At 38.0% G+C, this 19,753-nt stretch overlaps 1 long non-coding RNA gene across 1 annotated transcript in view; it reads left to right on the forward strand.

The window, feature by feature from the left end:
- Nucleotides 1–14,674, forward strand: part of LOC116446187 — a 63,598-nt gene extending 48,924 nt beyond the window's left edge. Inside the window, exons 3-4 of the long non-coding RNA XR_004241078.1 lie at nucleotides 13,155–13,353; nucleotides 14,161–14,674. This is a non-coding gene — a long non-coding RNA (uncharacterized LOC116446187). The remainder of the gene's footprint in view (nucleotides 1–13,154; nucleotides 13,354–14,160) is intronic.
- Nucleotides 14,675–19,753: the final 5,079 nt, after the last annotated feature.

Genomic DNA, 19,753 nt, shown 5'->3' on the forward strand with positions numbered 1-19,753 from the left:
TTCTTCCAGTAGCAACCCTTGTATTGATCAGAATATACCAAGAAGGCCCGTGCTTTGAGATGTGCACAGCTGCACATTGGCATCACACCTACAAAATACACTCTTTGGAGAGTCAGATAACACTAAAGCCTGTGGTTCCTCATCGAGCAGGCAGGCAAAATGTACTGAGGGAGGAGTACTTGGTGAGCATGTAGCAGGGCAGTTTCTCTTCTGAAAATAACAAAACAGTTTCCCTTTCTTTTCCTCTGTTGAACCATGATGATATGGTTTATCTTGGACTCAACATCCATTTTTGGGGACAGAACTCTAGAATGAAAAGTCAATTGAAAGCAGGGTGATATTATAAGCAGTTTAGGAAAGTGCAAGTATCCAAACTGCTACCAGCTAAAGAGTAACCTATTAAACCTAAGAGTTTTTATACTTACGCCTGTTTTTAAGGTCATTACCCAAAAGATTTACATTACAAATATCTTCAGACCATTGCTATTACAAAAATATAACTGCTACATTTTTAAACTTCTCTGTATAGCAAAAATGCAATAATAGTAATTCCACAATGTAGTATATCTCTACTATTCATGTCACATCTATAAAACTGGATGGCTTATTTTGCAAAAAGCAGTTTTCAGGTGGGCATGCTGGTTTACACTGATCTAACAAAACCTCTCACACAGCCTGTAGCATCCTAGCCAAAATAGAATCCAAGGTGGTGAAAAACTCAGAGTGTGAAATGCACTTAACTGGGTGTCTTAAATCCAGCACTGAGTTTCATGGTCCTCCTCTATTGAGAGTGGAGAGAGGCACCCCCAGAACATCATCCAGCCCACCTAGAGTCTGACTGGAACATGTGTCAGAGCTCCACCTGAAGTTACACCATTCTGTAGCAAACACCATTAAAAAGCAGCATGCAGAAGTAGCTTCTGACACCTGACCCAGGAAGATCAGTGTCATTCCTTTGTCTTGATCAATTTTAATGCAAAAGAGGAAAACACATTATACTGCTGGAGAAATGGAGCCAAGCTCTGTACATCCAGTGTTTTCATGAACAAGTTCTGGTTAGGGCTGTGATCTGTCATCACTGTGGTGGGTCATTACTCACAGAAGTATGAAGTTGCTTCTGTCAATATTTGTTCAAGTCTGTGAATACATGGATTACCTGAATGTATATGTCTCTGCAAAGGTTTACATGTTAGATTTGTCATTATCAGATCACAGAGGGCTTAACACAAATTTAACCACAATCATTTCAAAGAGCTAAGCTTCTTTCTCACCCTGGCATTTTACCACAGGTTTCAGAGTAATAACATCACCAGGAGAGAGACAAGATCAAAAGACATAAAATAAATGCAGGGCAAGAAAAGATTCTGCTTCTCTTACTTTTTTTTTAGTTTACTATGCAATAACACAATCAAAAGATTTCCCATCTGAAATAGTTTTAAAGATAAAAATGGCTTTGTGAGCTAATGTGAATGCACTTTCAAGAAACACAACTCCAAAGGAAATGAAAAGAAAAAACCTCAAGAAAAACTACTTTTTTCTTTCCATTCTCATTTTCATAAACATCTAAAAGATCAGGGAGGAGAATGTACTGAAAATGTTAATTTGACACCGCTTACATATCTTTGCTACATATCTGGTGGAAAGGTGGTTTTCTGCTCACTGTATGAATTTTCTTGCAGCAGTGGTTCCTACTTCAAAGTGAATAAAGGGGAAAGTGTTACAGAGGTGAACGAAGGATTGTACATTTTTCTATCATACCTGAAAAATAATCTAAAGCACCTATCTTATTAAGCTGTCATGGAAGCCAAGACTCTGTTGAATCATTACATCAGGGTGTTCCAGTCACTGGGAGAGTTTAGGTTCTTTTGAAGTTCCTTGTTCAGTGTTCAGCTCAGACAGAAAATGGTGAGGTTTCCTGACTGAAAGGAATTTTTTGTGTTCATATCCTAGTGCAGGAATAGTATATTCCACTGATGGGGAGGGAAACTCCAGTTGGACTTGACAGAGAATATTCATTCTTTTGAACCTATAAAGTGGACTTCCAGAGATGCTCTCAAACTAAAAGCTTCCTTGAACAACACATGTTCAAACTCAAAAGTAAAGCCAGGGGATTTGGCTCTTACAAGGCACATGAAATGAGCAGCAGGTTGAGAATTTAAGTTCCAAGTAGGTGTTGAAGTCCATTTTTAATGTTACACAGAGAGAGCAACCAGCAGTGGGCATTCATATCACTGTCATGTACTTGCACTAAATTATAATAGCATTGAATATTAAAAAAACCCCCAAACCTCAAACAGCTTTGTACTTCAAACTTAATCAGCTCAAAGGGTTGGAGGAATGAGGGATTTTGAAAGTCTGTAAAGGAAAAAGAATCATAATTGTAGCTATCATCTTTACTCCTGAACATTATTTTATATATTTGCTTCTAGTAGTTCTGTGCTTCCTGTTAGCATGAAAATAATGTCTTTCACAAACCACCTCCATTAGGCTTGTTCCCATAAGGAATTTATTTCAAATTAAACTATATTACTTCTCTTTTTACCCTTTTTCCTTCCACAGTGTGAATTTTTCCTTTAAAAATCATGATTTTCTCTTTCTAATTTATTTTAAAACAGGCAATTTTCTGCTTGATGTTTTCTCAGCTAGTGCCTGACATTTTTTCCTCCTCCAAGTCCCCTTTTTAAGAGCTTCTTGCTTGATTTCTTCTGATATACATATACCTATCTCAAGCCCTTTATTGTAATATTTATGGGTTTCATATATGTGTATTCTACTTTTTTTATATTGTTTCTATGTTCTCTTTAAAGGGAAGTACTACTCTTTAATATTCTACACACTAGTAATATTTTTATTGGCCAGGTAGATAATATGAGCTCACACATTATTGTGTCAGAGGGAAGAGTAAATGCGTTTGCTTTTGTTTTATTAGATGTTAAAAATGGTTTACCAGTTTCTGAGAAATAGCTGACCCTTTTTTCCTCTATACTTCATCCCATTGTAATTATCTATGAGGTGTCCATGCTGCTCTGGCATCATATCTCTTCTGGTTTTGGCTGCAGCTTTTTGATGCAGCTTTCCCTCCTCACTGGGTGCATGCATAAAATCCAAACTTTGCCCAGATGGGGAGCTGTTATGGGTGAGCTCCACAACCTCCAGGATGGCAGGAACCTGTCACTGGATGCTGTGCCAGGTAATGGGCTGAAGTGTTTCTTCTGCTCCTCTGCACAGCAAACACAGAAATACAACACAGCCCTGCATGCTCAGGAAGGTAAAACTGGTTTATCCAATAGCTTTGGGCTCCAGATCTGAATTTTGGTAGGAGCTGCTGGCTATGAGACTCTAAACTCTGAGAAACTCTTCTAGTTTTCCAGCTATGAAATCACAAGGACTTCAGAAATAATTAACTGGAGAGTGTTACATCTGTTACGGTCTAGCATCTTTTTGTTCCTGGGAGCATTACTTGGGGATTGCTGCAGATTCCAAAGAGGTAAACCATCTCAGCTTCCTCCCGGAGATCTGTATGATCCATTACCCATCTGCATGCGCACAGGATTAATAGCAAAATAAAGACCTGTGTTGACATGGAACGGGGATCCTTATTTAATCCTAGAACTGATACATAATTTCAGAATGCCACCGAGCAGAACAAGGATCCCATACACTTAAAGGTGACTTCTGCCTGTATCTCTGTATACAGGTGGAGACGAGTTATTTCTTTATGAGCCATTTTTGTAATCAGTCTTTACTATCAAAAGGTTTTATCTGAGCTGACTGGTCACTGGTGAACGTCTCCTTTCCCACCCCAATATAAAACCAGCTAGTTTCCAGCCTTTTTCATTGCTACCATGTTCTTCTCTTTCCTCTTGCTCCTACCAGCCCAAGTCACTTCTTCCTTGCTCCCTCGCATGTCCTGGCTGTCTTCCCCTCAGCCCAACACTCTTCCCACTGTTCTCATCCTCAAAACACAGCGTAAATGCATGGAAGCCTGGGGTAAACTTCCCAGACTACAATGAGAAGACCAGCAGTGTTTATGATGTGATTGTTTTCTGCTGCAAATCTCCTCTTTCCTATTGGTTCTGCAAACTGGTTGGGAACTGGTGATCTGTGTGTGGCACTGTCAAATCTGCTCTTAAGGGCATTGTTGGAAAAAAATAATTTAAAAGGGTCATTATCAAGACCATTCTCTGCTATGAACACTGCTTTCTGTTGCCATGACTGCTGAAGTAGCAATATATGGTGGCTGTCGGTGTAAGCAGTGACTGAGAGCCTCTGCCATCAGCTCCACCATACAGTGGATACATCTTGAAGGAGGTTCTCATGGACCTCTTCATGCCCTAAAGAGCTATTTCTACAAATGGTGTGTCTTGTGTTGCTCAAGTCTGTCATAACAGAGATAAAAGAAGGAGAAACATTAGCTGTGGGTGACTGACTGAACACAAATAACTGGAGGGTACAGAGGTTTAAAATGCAGCTCATTTCCTTCCTTGACCTAGTCCCAGCCTTAACTATAACATCTTGAAGGTAAATGTTTAGAGGGGGCAGACGTTTTTCCTGCAGGGTATTTCCATCTTGCACACAGTTTCATGAAGTTCTCCTTTTATGATCGCCTTATGCAATGCTGTGAGCCCAGCAGAACGGGCTGTGGCAGGGTGTTCTGGCATTTCAGTCTTGCACTTGGTCCTTCCAGTCCATGGAATGTCTCCAAGAGAACAGGTGTGTAGTGGCTGAACAGATCAGCTGATTTCACACACATATCCACTTTCCTTGACCTGGATGAATATCTGCAGTAATTCTTTGCTAATATTTACTCAAAGAGTTGCACTCTGTGCATGTTGCACTATATCCTGCTTCCACACTTTTTACTTTTTTCCTATACATTATTACTTGTGTGCCTGTTTTACTGTGTGTTGTTTTGTTCCTTTGTTGCAGACCACTGTGGAAATATTTTGCCCCAAAATCACACACCTAGCAGAGCAGAGGTTTGGTCTGAGACCAAGATATTTGTACTTACAAATATATATAAGGTCAGCAGTTCAGCTTCTCTTTATATGTTCATGACTTCATACCACCTTCCACAGTAACCTTCTCAAGACTGGCTTTAGGTCATCCAACTCCTTTATTTTTCTTAAGTCATTGTTCCTGTACTGGACCATCTCCCCTAAATTCCCAACATTTCATTTTTACTAGCCATATGGTCTGAGCCATGTATTATAAATTAACAGACCTTTGCCTGCCAGCAATGTGGGACAGGCAAAGCCCAGTTGGTAACCAGAGGCAAAAGAGTGTGATCCAGATCCAAACTTTCTCAGGCGTTTGGAAGATGTAAATTATGGTTTCAGCTTTAATGTTCAAGTGTACATCTGAGTCACCCCAGTGGAGGGCAGAGAATTCCAGTTTAACATCTCTTTTCCTCTCTTATAGCACGTCATGAACCCAAATCATAATTCAATCAAGCTACATTGAAGTAAGTGGAAGAGGGCTGGCTCACAGTACCCAAGTATTTACTTCTGTTAATTTTTTGTAGCAGAATAGAAATTTTCCAGTTAGGTCTATCCAAACAATGGCTTCCTATGTGACATTTGATGCAAATATTTATTTAAATTTATGTCAAATTTTTGGGGGTTTAGGGAGAGTTTGTACCAGAACAGTATTAGAAGACTGTAGGACTGCCAAGGGTGTTCAAGTAACAGATGTTATTCTCATTAGGCTAAACTAAATTTTCATGGATAGGTAAGAAAGAATAGATACCCAGCTAGAATCCTTGCTTTAACTTAAGTATTTAGAGAGTTTAAGTGTGAGACTGAAGTGTAGCACAACCTCTGTTCTGAAATGTCATTTAAGGGACCAATTTGATCCCCTGTTTAGGGACATCATTTACTAGACATACAGATCTTTTATTAGCTAGATGTTCACATACACTGAGTTTGGGATAAAGGATTCCTGTCCAACTTACAGCATTATATCTAGTTTAAAAATTGTCTATACAGTGATATAATGAGCATTCCCTTCTACAGAACAGGCTGAATGCAAACCTAATGCTATGTGCTTATAAATCAAAGTCAGTAGGTTTATGCCCATTTATAAAAAAACTGAGCTGGCTAATAATTAGTCCACCAGGTCTAACTCACTTTAGTTTTAACTGAAGTTTAACTGAACTTTACCTCCGATCCTAGTTTGACTTACTTAATTTTTTTTTCCTTTAAAAGAGACTTTTTCAGTCTTCCCAAAGGATTAATGTATGCTATTAATATCTTTATCTTATTTTTAAGTCTTACATTATTACATAATATAAAAACAAATTAAATACTGGCAACAGAATTTCCTCTAAGTCACTCTGTAAAAATCCAGTGATGGCTTCAGAGGCAGCAGCTTTGCAAAGGTTACTGTCTGTTGTCTGGGTGGCTGAAGAGCAGTGGTCAGATATCTCTGGAAATCTGGTTATCAAAAGATATATTAAGCGAAATCAGCAAATGTCTCAGGAAACAACTTCACAGGGAGCCAGAGGGTCTGACCTGGCACAAAAAGGCAGTATTAGCTGGTCCAAGACGCTGCTTTCTTTACTTCACCTAGATAATCAAAGAGCAGATGAAATGAGAAATCTTAAGAGTTCTGAAAAAAACTACTTTCTTCCCACCATTCATGTGAAAAATTGCATTTCTATGCTTTCATATGAAAACAGCATTTATCTAAGGTTTGATATTCCATTCATCTTATTTGAGACCCAGATGGGTTTTTTTTCTCCTTCAGCAACAGATCTGCAGGGCTGATGTACCTTGAGGCAGTTTTTCTTGTTGCCTCACATATGTGTGATTAGAGCTCTCCTTCCAATGCTTTGCACTACTTGTTGCTACACAAAGCAAGAGACAGAGTTGAAACACTAAGTACTCCAGCATTCCTGTCCTTAACTGAGTGGACATATGTAGCATTTTCAGGCAATTCACCTTTTTACTTGGAAATCTCTGCTGGACTCCTCCTTTTCTTTTGGGTTGGATCTTGAACCAATGAGTCCTGTTTTCCTCTTGAACAGCATTAAGCCTGACTATCCTACATAATCCCAAAACAGCATCATAGTGTGAAAACCATCCCTTTCAATCATTTCCCCAATGTAAGAATCATGTTAGAAATGTAACATCATGTTTTTCCTACGGTAGGGTAGGTGTTACATTCTAAACTTACCAGAAGCCACTTCCCAGCTGGCACCTTGAACAAATATGGAAAAACAAATGAGCAGCTTGGACTCAGTGATCTCAGAGGTATTTTCCAATCTAATTGGTTCTGTGATTCTGGGAAATAAAAGTAGACATATTTTATAACTCCCAAAAATGGCAGATACAAACAAGTGATCTGGAAGCTGTTTGTTGAAACAAATAATTGTCAGAATAAGTACGTCTGACCACAACCATCAGTTATTAAGTTCATGCAAATGCAGAATTTCCTCTTTAACTGGTATTTGCAAATAATTAATTATGATTAAGTAAGAGAAGGGTCAAAATCTTCCTCCCTTATTTTCGGACTCAACTAACTAGAAAAATGGCCTTCTCCCCCTCTGTGCCCCAAAGGAGTCTTTCATCCAAACTGCCTCAGCATCCTCACTCCATTCTCACATTAGCTTTGCTCCTTGAATCTCTACTTCACTACTTGCCAGCGCAGAAAAAGAGCTAAAGAGAGACTCTGCCTTTCCTCAGCCATGGAGTCTTGTTGCCTCCCTGTAGCCCTGCTAGCAGGCATAGTCAGGAGTAATCAGCCAAATCCCTGCCAAATAAGTGGGCAATGGGACTTGGAACCAAGGCTTGGTTTGGACTGAATTTCACTGGGACGGAATTTGAGTATTTTCAGAATTTAAAGTACTACATTTCCAAGATGTGAAAATGATCTTGTCAACAGGATGTTGCACACTGCAGGTATCCATGATCTCAAACAGCCAAGCAAACAATCAGAAACCACAGGATAATTGCACAGATGTTTGATATAAATAATTACAGGGACTATAGGGTCAATATATTTCATTAGTTCCGTTGAAGGTTCTACTACAGATAAAGACAGAGTATACTTCAGAATCCGGGTTTTAACCTGACGTCAGTGGTTTTGTTTAAAATAGAGTTAAATTTCCTGACTGAAATATGTTGATCTTAGTGAATGTAAGTATGGAAAAACCTGGGACATGCAGGGTAACACAGATTTCTGAAGACTCTGCTTATTTCCTCCTGTTGCTGCACCATAGCTCTCAATAAGAACATGCCCTTTCAGGTGTGTTTCTCCTTGTTTAGTCAGCCAAGAGTGATGCCCTTGGTATTCAGGGTTGTTTCCAAGGACCTGTGACAGATACAGTAATATTTGTCTCTTCCATTGTGGAAAATGTGCTGTCTGACACCTGCAGAAACCCTGTGTAAACTGGCATGCTCCTCATACGTGCAGGCTAGTGCTCAGCTCAGTATATTTAAACTCCTTAGTACACAACAACACCCACCAGGAATAAATGACTCTTCTATCCACATTAGTGAACCAGGAGACCACTCCGAGTGAAAGTGAAATTTTGGTTTTTGCAGTCATTGCAGAAACAAATGAATTTAATCTTGTAGTCTTCATATGAGACATTTTGGCTGAACAAGAATTCCAAATTTGGGACCTGTATGGTTATGGGTGGTATGGTTACTATAAAGAGAAAACTGTGAATTAATCTCAGATAAAAAAAAGTGGGAGCTCTCTACTTTGTTCTTACTGGACATGACAAATTTTCTTTCAGACACCTTTCTGCAGAGCACAACTTAGTATTAAGCATGTACTTCTGGGTGGAAACCAACTACAACATGGTATTCTTCGCTGTAGTTCGTGTTCTCCTAGATAATGGGTTGAACAGACTATTCTTTGTTTTCACAGATGCTTGACTTGAAGTTAATTTAGTGTTTTGGTGCCAGACAGAACAACTTTTTGGCAATGTTGTGTATTCTCTATGGCTGTGTACTTCTCAGTATTTTGTTTAAAAATACTGTCATGATAAAAATCTGCTTTTCACTCCAATAGAAAATACTGACGTTCTAACAGCACAGATTTTGCACTAATACCTAACAGAATGGGAAACTTCTAAGATAAGAATTCTATAAATTAATAGTTTATTAAATTAATGTAGCAAGTTATTATTATATATTATACTAATATCCCAAATCATGCTAGTTCTTTGTGTAAACATAGAAATCAGTATCTGTTGTGGACATAAATCCATTCAATGTTTCGTTCATGATTTTAATATTACCACTTCTTGATAATATCAACCTTGGATGGGCAACAAATATTGACAAGTTACAGAGGGAAATAGATGCCAGAAGCCAGCCAGGCAAGTGGCATACAGTTTGCTATAATATCCAGTTAGCAGGTCTGTAAAACAGCATCCTTTAACTTCCTGTTTAACATGAGGTAGGCTTGCAAGTCTTATGCTTCCAGAGCATTGCTGCACATTCTTTCACATGCCAGTTGCCAGGAATTTTTACTGCAGTTTTTCATCCTTATAAGAGAGATTCTCAAATCAGACTTCAATTTGTAACTACCAGTGGCTCTTATGATGGTTACATTTCCTGCTAGCAATAGGAAAAGACTTATGGCTGTTCTCAAATAATGCAGCCAAGGATATGCTAGTCAGACTCCAGGTGTTGAGGATGTAAGGACCAATTGGCACTAATCTGGATAGCTGCAAAACTCTCTAAATACATTATTAATTGTAGAGGGTAAACCTTCTCCTTAAGCTCAATGATCTTGCAGGTGAGGGTAGGGACACATGAAGGAAGCAGTCTGTCCATAACACCTCCTGTTCAGCTCAGCCCCTCTCACTTCCATTTCCAGATGGTTCTCTTTTAGCTCACCTTAACCAGAGTTGCAATGCCTTCAAGAAACGGTGTGCTGTAAGCAAATCTGGTTTGGGATTGTGGCCAAGTTTAAGATGCAGCATTACCAGTGTACAGGATACTTCCAACAATTACCATTCCTTCCACTTTTCCTCCTTAATCTCCCAACATTCCCGTGAGAGGGGGACAAGAAGATTCACTGCACACCCACCAGGACACAGCGTCGTGTCGCTTCCATCATGAGTAGTTTTATTCTTTGTAGTTATTGGAATGAAGAGAAAAGGTAATGCAGGGGAGATCTGTCTGGAGCTGTTTCTCCAATGCTCTGTATCACACCATTTCTTCCCTGCTTTGAATAAGCACACAACAAGAAGGCTGCCAACAAAAGCATTGTTTCTGACTTTCAGTGTTTCAACAAATACTATCTTGACACTATGAAATGTGGCTCTGAGTTTTAAATGACTTGTTTTCAGGGGATGGCTGAGGCAGGAGTGATTGAACTCATGCACAGAGTGCAGGCACTTAAAATCCTCACCAGTGCCATAGCTCTGGCTTCCACCCTTTCTTAGCACTTAACCTGACATTGTTATTAAATACTGAGCTCTGTTGTACACTGCCCTAGACAGTGGCTAGGCTTGTTGTGTATTTAAGATTTCAATAGGATTTGTCCTGGCTAATCTTACATGTTGTAACTGCACAGTGTAAAACAGCCAGTGCTCTTTATACAGGGAAAGCGTCCTTAGACCCATTTATTTACCTACTCGTACCATTCTGGCTCTGACCAGCTTTTTCAGGCATTTCTACGCTATCCCTTTATTTACCAAGGTGGGAACCAGCACTAACCATCATCCCTTCAATTCCTCTGATTTTTAAACTTCTAAGCTAGGACCCTAAGACATACCCATTTTTACTTAAAACACACACATGAAAAAGAAAGAAAGGAAAAAAGGAAAGTAACCCAAGCCTGCTTTCCTCACTTTAGAAGTTAAAAAAAATGCACATTCTGAGCCCAAGGAATTTTCCCCTAGCTTCTGTAAAAGTAGATTGTCAAAGTACATTGCTTATCAAGGTGGATCATCTCCCAGGACCACTGGATTTAGTGGATTGCACAACACAGAGATAATCATTACTTCCATAAGAGTTGAGAGTATACTGACAAAAGGCCTTGCTTTTAGAACAGCATAAAAAGTTTTGTGATTATCTGCAAAGGGATCCTTCAGTGGAAAAAGTTTAATTGAATATCAAGATTTTATAGGTCAGATACAGTGGAACCTCTTTTTACTACGTAAGAATCTATGATATTATAATGTTACATGAGAGAAAATGTACAAAATTTGTATTATGAACTCCTAGTGATACTTACAATTCAGCTTGGAACCACTAGAAGGGAACATGATTGCGCTAAGGAAACATCTTGTATTTCCTCAGCCTCCCTAATCAGTGTAAATGTAGTGAATTAATGTGAGCCATGACAAGCTGGTTCAAACGAGGGTCTGGCTTGATGGAGCTTCAAGCTATGATGTGCATAAACAGCTTGGTAATTACTAAGTGTTACAGAAATGGTAAAAGAAAAAATCGTTGAAGCCTTTTGATATGCAGCAATTACAGCAAAGTTGAAATACACCACAAAGACTAGAGAACAGGCTGAAGTGACTGTTTTACAGCTCCAATGTGGTCAAAACACTTTTGGCTACTTGCAGCCCAAACAATTCCTAACACAGTGAAAGGCTTCTCTCACTTTTTTTACCTATAGTCAGTATTCTTTCTTAATCTGATCCACCTTAACTTGTGTGGGATGAAACAGGACTGATTTTCTGGGAACTGAAACTCTGCATGAAAAACAAGGCTGTCAAACTGATTTTAACTAATTTTTGACATAAATCTTTCAGCAAACCAACCTAGTGTTCAGCTGGGAAATGCTTCAGCTGCCGATGCATGTAGTGTAGGCTTTCCCCCCTAGAGTCTTCTCTTAGAAAGTAAGACTCTGTCATTTAGCAGTGTTGAGTATATAACAACTAAAACAGCTTTTCAACAGATGCAGGCAATACTCTGCCATTGGGAATGTCTGAGCCAAGAAGGGATGTTTGCCTAAATGATTTGCCCTAAATGTAAATTGGTAAGTTACATGAAGAAAGTACAGGATAAAATGTGTGTGAGAGCATAGTCTGGGATATAGAGGAATCTGATTCAACAAAAATAATCACCTGATGGCTTTGAGTCAAGAAATGTGGTGTTTGGAATATCATTGACAAAGCATGGGACTCACATGCAGGTTTCCTTCTGTCCAGCCCAACTGAGTTATGCTGAAGTGCTTTGAAATTATACCAGCATAAGAGACTTGGGTTTCCTGGAGCCTTGAATTCAATCCAAAACCTGCAAGAAAAGAAAGCGCTCCCCACCTGTTTGCAAGAATGATTCAGAGAGAACAAATGAGCATACAAAGGAGTTCCAAAACTTCAGGATCCACACCATAAGAGCAAACTTACTTTTCCTGTTTCTGTTCTTGTTGGACAGAAACGCAAAATGAGATGAACCGCCTTCTGGATTGTGTTTGTTTCAGAAGACTTGTGTTTGCTTAAGAGCCCACTGCCTGCTATGAAACATATGTCAAACTCTTCTATTTCTTTCTTAGATTGTAGAGACTAATTTATTTGTTTATTCTTGTGAAGATACAAAAAAAAGTCTCCTCATTTCATGACAATATTTTCTCTATCAAAAATGTTACTGCATTGATAAGGCTGATAGTGGAAAACAGCCCTTTGTGTCAATATTAATCTGAGATCAATTTCAGTAAGACACTCTACTTCACCTTCAATTTCCAAGAATCAGCTTTTTACAGAAATATTTTTGCCATCCATTTTCATGGTCATGTAATTAGTTCAACAATGGACAAGCTTTCTTCAAATCTCTTCAGCATCCACTGCATAGAGATTATAAGCTTGTCAGTTCAGATCTGCATTTGATGCATTCATTACTGCATATTTTAATTGATCTAGTACAGTGTTTTCTATCTGTAGTGTCCAAAATTCTTTCCAGAAACTTTAACAACATTCCTAATTTATTAAGAGCAATATAAACAAGAGATAACTGTGCCTTATTGTGTTGTATAAAAGGAGTCATAGCTCTCCATACTTGTATAAAGGCATCAGCCCATAAGCACATACTAGAACTAACACACACATCTGGCATGATTATAGACAGTGTTCTTACTTCCCTAATCAGCAGCTCACAAAAATCAGTTTCAGATATGACATCTACGTGTGATTCTCTCTGTTCAATTTATAACTAATAATTCAGACTCTCCCTTCATTTCATCAGAAATATTGTTAGCACTAGAAGGAGGTGAAGAGTTAGAATATGTACACTCAGAATTAGAGAACAGCTGCAACAATCACTACTAGCTTACAACATCAATCTCCTACTGAAAACTGACAGTCAAACTACCATGGATAAAGTTTGCTTGATGATGGCAACAGAAAAAGGCAGACTCCCTAACTGCAAGACATTTCCATTCATGGTAAGAAATTTCAGTCCATACAATTCTTATTTTCAAAACATGAACATGCAACACCAGTTTTCAGCCATTTGCAGCAACGGACCAAAGCAGATAAGGATTTTCATGGTTCTCAGATCAATAAAGCCGAAAACTGACTATAAAAGAGATCAACAGACAATTCATCCATTGACGTATTGAATGTTCAATACAGTACAAGTCTAGCTGCTCAAGTTTGACAGCATTCTTGTTTTATATCATACTTCAGCATTGCAAAGTGATAAGGAGGCTGACAGCTCAGCTTAGCAAACCATGCAAGACCAATTAGTCACCTCCATGATGCATATTTAGAGAATATATCTAAAACCCACGGCCTGTGATAATTTACAACACAGAGCCCATGAGAATTTCTCATGAGTAGTTCTCCTCTCCCTACTCAGAGTGACAGAGGAAGGGTTACTTACGTGAGCAGGGAGTGCAGGCTATCAGAAGTTGCAATGTGCCATCTTTGTGCGTACGCAGTATTACACAACCCCGAGTCTGTGATTGGATCCTGCTGCTCTCCACTGGACTGTGTGCACATCAGGCACCTGCTGCAGGTAGGTGAACCCGGATTCGAGGTTCAGTGAGAGCACACTGGGAGCATGATGGTTGTCCACAGTCCTCTCTCGCTATCTGGAGAATTTGACCACTTCTGAGTGAAAATGGCACACAGATGGCACCATGTAGAAATGGATTCAGATTCTCCCTTATTTTCAATAGCACTTTTTTGATACTGTGCATATCTGTTTAAACTGGAATTTTTACACCTGGTGATTTGTTTTCTTCTAGATGCTATGCTGGACACTTCAACATCTCAGCTGCAGAACTGTAGGACCTTCACAGTTCTATCTGAAGACCACACACTAAACATGCAACTACCAAAATAAAGTTCAGTATTTTGAAAATTAATCCTAGGGGTTTTAGACCATTTGCCCCCAAAATTACTATGCCTTATTTAGCAATATGTAAAACAAAGATAATATATCCCAAGTACTTAAAAATACATTTTCAAAAGCAATACACTACTAGTGATGAACTTCTCAGGGACTCCAGTGATGGGCACCACAGGAAAGTGACTGAGGAAATTGCTGGCTCTGTATTCAGCGAGGATTGAATAACACACAGTAACAAAGTGTTAGGACACATAGGTAAAAATAATCGAACAAATGACTGAAAAGACATTATCTAAGCTCTGACTAAAAAAAGCAAGAACCCTCTAAGAAACCTAATATTTCATCCATGTCATTTAAAACTATCACATGGAACTGCACTGATTGTCTTAACATCAATACCTCTTAGTGCTTTGACATTGCAAACTTAATAACACTTTATGAAAATAAATATAAGCTTGGCATAAAATTTTCTAAAATAAAAATAAAACTATAGGTACAAACTATGAACACAATAAAGCCTCATATTAATAACTACATGTGAGCATCAGGTTTGTCTCCAGAGTGATTATGATCCCTGCCACTGCAATAAGGTCTTAAAGAAATTATAGCAGTCCTTTGATGTTTATAAACCTTATCCAAATTTCTAAATGAAATCAATTTGTGGCTAATTTGTGCCTCCCTGCATTTGTTCAACATCTTCCATTAGTCTAAGTTTTTATGCTGTACCATTATCCAAGTTTGTGAGCTGAAATGCTAAATACAGAAGAGGAACTTTTAAAAGTTACTTTACAATAGAGATTGAACACACATCCAGAGATACCCCCATGCAACATGTTCTCCCTTCAAGGAGGATGACAGAACAGAATCTTACATTATTAATGTGAATGGCAATATTTGAACTGAAATACTAAAGAGGTCTCTGCTAACTTTTATACCACTGCTATAAATTTAGTTAATTTCTCTGAGTCTTGAATAATACACGGACCAAAGGATTTTGTTTCTTTTTCCATGTTTGTCCTTCCTTGTGTGCATTTAATTATCTCCTCCATGCATTTTTTTGGAATAAGAAAGTCTGCTGCAGATTTAAGGTAAGGGTGTATTCTCAAGGGTCCATTGGAGAAAGAACCATACATCTTCCACTAATAATAGAACTTCTGACAAAACTCATTAGTGGTAATAGTGTATATATATATATCTGTTTCCACTTATACACAGTCTGTAGTTTATATTATTACAAGCAAGCAAACAAACAAACAAAGTGTTATTCAGCAGAATTGTGTCCACCAGAGGATACTAACACAGATTTTTTTGAGGTTGTGCATCACCAACAGGTTCCTTTGGGGGTTTATAGATACTGCTCAGCATAGACCTCCATTTCACCCACTTTTTGACTAGTTATACCATTTATTTCTCAGAGCCTGCAAACACCAATCGCTTCTAAAGACTGATTTTTTTATTTGGGTCACTAAGGCACTACACAACAGACCCCAGCTTTTAGCTGGCTTTATACAGTGCTGCTATGACCCTGTGGCATGGTATAGCTCTAGGTAAGGCTCTGATCCCAAACACAACGTTGCAGTGTCAGTGCCTCAGAGAAAAGCAAATTCTCTTGGGTGCAACTTCATGTCAGTGCAGTGACACTATTTCCTATTATGAATTTACCTTGGCTGCTGCTAGCAGAAGGATCTCTGCGACACGCACCACTGCACAATGTAAATACGTCCTCAAGTATGTGTGTGTACATCTATTTTTTAGTCTGTAATACCAATTGCAAATATTGGCTTGCACGGTTGTGGTGTCTGTGTTTACAAACTGTAAAGAGGCTTAAGTGTTTATCCCCTTTATACATAGAAATATCCAGGATGTGTTTGGACAACATGGAAACCCTTCTCTGGCCCCTATGTTCGTACTTGTTATGGTACAGGGTGCACTTTGTTTTTCTCTTTACTAATCTCCACAGTATCTTTACTAACTTTCCATAAGTGGAATGTCTTAATATGGTACCCTTAGTTGTTCTCTGACTGATTTGCTTCCCAGAGGATAATGGTTAAATAAAATGAGAGATATTGGACTCAATATCTTTACTTCCTAGTCACATTAGTGTTAACCAGCCTCTTGTGTTGCAGCTAGTCAGTCTCCTATGCCTGATTTAAAATGTTATGCTTTCCTTGGGTTCTTCTAAATGACACTTCAACCTTTGGAATGAACAGACCAGAAATAGATCCTAATCATGTTACATGTTACTTGTTTTATAGTGAAACATAGAAGATTGCATTGGAGGTTAAAACATTATGTGTTGGTCCTGGGCAATGTACACGCTAAAAGACTGAAGGAGACCTACTCATAGTAATGAAATGGCTTAAAATCTCAGTTATTAATGTGACTTGATTTTCAATCAATGAGTTTTATCTAAGCATTTGGAAGTAAAGGAATGAATCAATGGCTCTGTATTTGTCTAAGATCTAGTAAAGAACATTAAAGGATTTGTATCCCTATTTTAGTCTTTAACTATAGCTTTACTTTAGATAGACTATATTGTATCATACTATGAAACACTTACTGCAGCTGTTTGAAATGTAGTTCATCTTCACATAATTAAGAGGACACCTATAATGTTAATGAACAGCTTTTAAGCTGAAATTGATCAGTTGCCTCACTTTTCCATAGAAGCTTTCAGATAAAAGTCATGCATTTGAATTGGCACAGGTCAAAATTTAGGGACAATCAGAATGGTACTTCAGCTGAATTCAATGCCAAGTGTCCCAGCATCGTTCTGGAGCTTAAACGTGGCTTCAGAAGTGGCCAAATGACCAGCCAGAGTCCAGCAGACAGCTCCTTGTTAACTTGCATTTTAGCACTGACACAGAGGAAGTGCTGTAATTCCTGTCAATTACACAGGTTTTCATCCTTCCCTACTCCAGTATGGCACCAGGTGGACTAGACAATCTTTTACATGTCTCTATGAGTTCATCATTCTCTTTTTAAACTATAAATGGAGACACTGATTTCAGTCATTATTGCACCCAAGAGTTAACCAAATTTGCTTTGACATTTTATTTGCATCCTACAGTGAGAATCTATGAAGATATGATGGTTTCATTTTATCTTAAGAAGAATAAGATTCAGAAATCATGAGTAAGATGTGTAAATAACATCACCACCATGTAGCATTTGATCACGGAGGGTTAAAAAGAATGGATCTGAAAATGCTAACAACTCTTTTACTGAAATATTTCATTCAATTTAATATTGCAGATGCAGAGAGTAGGAATATGATCCTGTGAAAAAGGAAGAGAAGCTATAGAAAGAAATGTCAGGGTTTTCAGATCAAAGGCAATGGCAAAATCTTTTATTTTGGGTTAAAAAAGTTAAAAATAGGTACATCCATAAATTCTTCTAACATACTAATATTTCTGTTTATGCAGTCAAATGTATGGATTTGATCATAAGTAGGTACAAAAATCAGACATGTTACTCCCAACTCATTTTTAAAAAATACTCTCCCCTGTCACCTGTGTATGTCCATTCAGTGAGTGGAGGCAAAATACAATCTGAAGAGGAATTATTTCTTTGAACAATTAATAATATTACTAAATCAGTCTATCATAAATATTTGAGATTATTTTTGCAAGACTCATACATTTTGACACATTTTACAGCAATTTCTGAGAAGAAATAACACAAGATCATGAATTTAATAAGGCAAGACAATTAGTCAATGAATTAACCACTTATTAGTGTAAGGATTATTGATTAGGACATATATGAAATTAGAAAATTTCGGTCACAAATAGAAATATAGGGAACCACTTCTGATGGTGCCCTAAACCTCAGTTAAAGGGGTTAAACTGAACTGTAAACCTTAGACTGGGATGTCTCAGAGATCACAGTTGCAGGAAATGTATATGAAACCACAGCATAGCAACTGTTCATGTGAATTGATTTTTAGTGGTAAGCAATATGATGATTCATAAAGTATATTTTTCTTCTTGCCAACATAATCTCATAATAAGCTTATGTGTGTTACCCACCTGAGTTTACCATACTATCAGTACTTCAATTATGTACCATTTAAATCCATTAAAATTTTTTATTTTTTCTAGATCTTCATCCTGGAACTTTGATGATAACCATTAGAGACAATGATACTTCCTTAAATTTTCACTGCATGTATTTCCGTATATACAAGTATCTTGTAGATGCCTTCTTTCCTTGTTAAATAATGCTAAGGTAAATTCTACAGACTTGCACATCAATGAAGTTGCCAGAGGTATAACTCATGACTAAAACTGAACAATTACTTTTCTCAAAACTTCCAATTTAGTTTTTTTATGTCACCTTTATTTAAATAGTTGTACTTTTAAAATGTTCAGGACAGCCAGCATATTTTCTTGCTTTTTTTTGCTGCTTACAAAAAAAAAATGTGCCTTTTATTTCTCTCTTAGTGTTAAAGTTACTTCCTCAAACCTACCAGTAGGTTTTTATTAGATATTAGGAAGAAATTCCTTTCTGTGAGGCGAGTGAGATACTGGAACAGGTTGCCCAGAGATGTTGTGGATGCTCCAAGACCAGGTTTGATGGGGCTCTGAGCAACCTGGTCTACTGGAAGGTGTCCCTGTCTGTGGCAAGGAGGTTGGAACTGGATAATCTTTAAGGTTCCTCCCAACACAAACCATTCTAGGATTCTATGATTCCATGATAATTTTTCATAAAACATAATAGAAAATTATATTTGAGAGAATTTCAAATAGACATTTAGTCTGTTCCCTTGCCCCAGGGCACTGTCAACAGCACTCAGACCATTCTTATGTAGGTGTTTTACTAACCTGTTCTTATAAACCTCTAGTGATGGAAATTGGACAGTGTTCCTAGGCAACCTATACAAGTATTTCACTATCCTTTCAATGTTCCTCTAATGTCCCTCTCTAATGACTAGACTTCATTCCATTTTAAACATAGTTATGACTCCAAAGAATAAGGAAACAATCCCAGTATCTTCTCCCTCGCAGGAACTGTTTGACCACATGTGGGATTATGGGATCTGCTCTCTTACTGAAAGGCTGTATTTCTCTACACCTTGGGATAAAACACTATAAAAGGTTAATTCCCCAAAGTAATATAGCTGTAAATAACTATTTTAATATATTCAAAAAGCGTTCTTCACTCTCTCATTGCTCCTAAGATAAGGAATATTCCAAAGAATATTCTTGCATATCTGTCTTTTAATGTCTCTAGGGTTAGAAATCACATGGAATATTTTTTTCCATCATAGGTAGAATCCGACTAATTTTTAATGCTGAAATCATGTTTACTCGGAAGGGAAACAGCTGAAATAACCCTAAAATTGCCCATTTGAGAAGAGGAGTCCCTCAAGTAAAGGGCCATTTTACTGACTTGCCAACATGGAAGGATTTTCATTGTGTATACCTGTCTTGTGCCTGGCCAGTGGGATAAATGCTAACCTTGAACAGCATTTGATTTCTCCATTT

The sequence above is a fragment of the Corvus moneduloides genome, chromosome 6 (genome assembly GCF_009650955.1).
Source record: "Corvus moneduloides isolate bCorMon1 chromosome 6, bCorMon1.pri, whole genome shotgun sequence".
Lineage (NCBI taxonomy): Eukaryota > Metazoa > Chordata > Aves > Passeriformes > Corvidae > Corvus > Corvus moneduloides.